This window comes from Macrotis lagotis, chromosome 1 (genome assembly GCF_037893015.1).
Source record: "Macrotis lagotis isolate mMagLag1 chromosome 1, bilby.v1.9.chrom.fasta, whole genome shotgun sequence".
Lineage (NCBI taxonomy): Eukaryota > Metazoa > Chordata > Mammalia > Peramelemorphia > Peramelidae > Macrotis > Macrotis lagotis.
In genome coordinates this window covers 455,470,439-455,473,601 of record NC_133658.1, presented here as the reverse complement: position 1 = coordinate 455,473,601, position 3,163 = coordinate 455,470,439, and the positions used below count along the sequence as shown (strand labels likewise).

The window sequence follows — 3,163 nt, the reverse complement described above, 5'->3', positions numbered from 1 at the left end:
GTTTGTATAGATATCTACTTGTACACCCTAATTATATAAAATATCTTTTCTTAATTTACCTTTCCCTTTTTTTGCCCACCCCAAGGTATCCCCCTCTCTTTTCTATTCTTAAGATCATCAAGGCAGAACCACTCCTAGACCTTGAATAATGGAACTCTCTCTATAAATCCTGATGATGATAGGGTTCAAAGGGGACACATGTCACATATCCCTATATTTCAGTGTAAGAAGCTTATTCTTGTTTAGTCTTTTATCATTGTTCATAGTGTTACCTTTTTTTGGGGGGGGGTTCAATCTTGTAAATTTATTGAAGAAAACAATTCCATATATGAAGAAAGAAGGGGACTGGCCCCAGAACTGTAGGGGTATCTGGGAAAAGTAAAATGAGGGAAGGCCCTGGACTTAGTCAGGGATCACTTGTAGAACTCATGTTCCTGTTCATCCTTCTTAATGACTGTTTTGTATGCCTTCTCAAAATCTTTGGCCAGGACGATGTACCGATTTTCACGAATGGCTAACATTCCATCCTCCTGACAGATAGAATTAATATCAGCTCCAGAAATCTTATCTGGGAGGGCAACATAATCTTCCAGATCGACCTCCTCTGAGAGGTTCATCTTGCTGGTGATAGTAGAAAAAATTAATCTTTTCTGTCGGCGGTCAGGCAAGGGAAACTCAATCTTATGGTCAAGCCGGCCAGGTCGGAGTAGAGCAGGATCCAGAGTGTCTGCCCGGTTTGTGGCCATGATTACCTTGACATTGACATTCTGGTCAAATCCATCCATCTGATTTAAAAGTTCAAGCAGGATTCTCTGAACCTCCCGGTCAGCCCCAGTTTGGGCATCAAATCGCTTGGTGGCAATGGCATCGATCTCATCAATGAAAATGATAGCAGGTGCATTCTTTTTGGCCAAGCGGAAAACATCCCGGACCATTCGAGGTCCCTCACCTAGGTACTTCTGCACAAATTCTGAACCCACAACCCTAATAAATGCAGCTGTTGTGTGGTGGGTGACAGCCTTTGCCAACATAGTCTTCCCACAGCCTGGGGGGCCATACATGAGGACCCCTCGAGGTGGATCAATTCCAATCTGCTTATAGAGCTCAAAGTGGGTCAGCGGGAGTTCCACAGACTCCCTCACCTCCTGCTTCTGGATGTCCATGCCTCCGATGTCTGCGTACATGACGTCGGGCTTCTGGTCCGAGGTCAGCATCATGATGCGGCTGTCGGCCTCCAGGGGCAGAACGTCCACCAGAGCGTTGCTGTGCTTGTGGAGGGCCACCGAGGCATTGGGCTTCAGCAGCTCCCTGTCGATGGTGCTGAGGATCCGGACGTAGTAGTTGGAGCCCGTGGTGGAGCCCACGATGGCTGTGTTCTGGTCCACGGCCTCCAGGAAATGCCCAATGACCAGGGGGATGCTCTGGATGCGCTTCACCTCCTCCTGCGTGTGCAGGAACTCCTTCAGGTTCTTCTGCTCGTCCTTGATGTACTCCTTCTGCACCTCCAGGAACTCCAGCTCCTGCTGCAGCTTCTTGTAGCGGCTGTACAGGTCCTCCAGGTCCTCGGGCTCCGGCCCCAGGAAGGACAGGCCGGTCTGCGGCCGGGACACGGACAGGGCCGGCAGCTCATCCTGAGCCTTCTCCACCAGGATGCCAATCTCCTCCATAGCAGGCGCGCCGGGCCTGGAGCTCCCATAGTGTTACCTTTAAAAAACACTCCTGTGTTTTTACTTCAAAATTTCTCCAAAGCTCTGTTTCATTACAGGACCATTTTCTCTCTATGGGGTGATACTCAGTTTTTTTTTTGGGGGGGGGGGTAAATTCTTCATGTTCTTTGCCTTCTTGAATATCATAATTCGTGTTCTATGCTTCTTCATATTAGTGGTTGCTAAATCAGGTGTGATCCAAATGGAAGTTCCTTGGTATTTGAATTCTTTCTTTCTGGCTATTTTTGGCACTTTCCCTTTGATCTGGAAATTCTGGGTTCTGGCTATTCTATTCCTGGAAATTTTCATTCTAGGGTCTCTTTCATATTTATTCTTATATTACCCTTTGATCCTAAGAGATCTAGGCATTTTTAAGAAAAGATTTATTGAAAAAAAAGTGTCTTAAGTTTTTTTTTTATTAATGACACATTGATTTTTAAAATTTTTTCTTACAATTTACTTTTCAGGTCTTTAACTTTTCCTATAAGAAAATATATTGGCACATATATATTTGTTTGTCTGTCTATCCATCTATCTATTCCAGCCCTTTGACTTTGTTTTAATATTTCTCGCTGTTGCATGGAATCATGGGCTTCTATTTGGTCCATTCTAATTTTCAGGGAGTTTGTTGCTTGCACAAGGTTTAGTACCTCATATTTCAAGCTGTTCTCTTTCCAAATCTTTCTTCCATTGCTCTCATTTCTTTTGCATTTTTCATATTAAGCATTTCATTCTATTTATAAAACCTTTTTTCTTTTAAACTTTTCTTTTATCTCTTCTAGAAATTGTAGTTAAGTTTGTCCTTAAGCTGTGTGTTTTTCTCTGAGGCTTTTCTTGTATACGTGTTTGAGTTATTTTCTTCTGTGTTTGTGTCTTGAATGAACATCCTTTACCACCATAATAACTTATTATGATGGAATTCTTTTTTGGTTTACCTATTCTCTACTTTCTGGCTTCAGACTTCATGTTAGGACTGGACTCTGGGTCTACCAGAGTAGGTCTGGGCTGGTATTGTTGCTGTTTTCTTAGTGACATTGAGTAATTATGTAGATTTCAGGGATAGGCTAGGGACTTGCAAGTTTTCAGAACTCCTAAACTGTTTTGATCCAGGACAGAATCTTATTGCAGCCCCCTGGTCAGAGCTTGCTTACTTCCTGATCTGGTTTCATGTTTGTTTAATAGTAGATTGAAGCTGAACTCCACCCTATCAGCTGGTGGGAAAGCTCTGTTGGTTCAATGGCAAAATTTTAAACTTTTTTTTTTGTCTGGGATTTCTTCCTTGAATGATCTTCTGTAGACTGGACTAGATGCTGGAAGTAAGACTATGCTCAGACTTTGAGGTCTGAGTCACACTACTATTATTGTTGGTTTCTGTACTTCTTCCTCAGCTCAAGGTCTTCCTACTTGGCAATATTACCCCCTTGTGTAGATTACCTTTTTAGTCTTCACTGGATCTA

General features: G+C 43.0%; 1 pseudogene; it reads right to left on the bottom strand.

The window, feature by feature from the left end:
• Positions 1-347: 347 nt before the first annotated feature.
• Positions 348-1,687, bottom strand: LOC141519303 (26S proteasome regulatory subunit 6B pseudogene; annotated as a pseudogene).
• Positions 1,688-3,163: the final 1,476 nt, after the last annotated feature.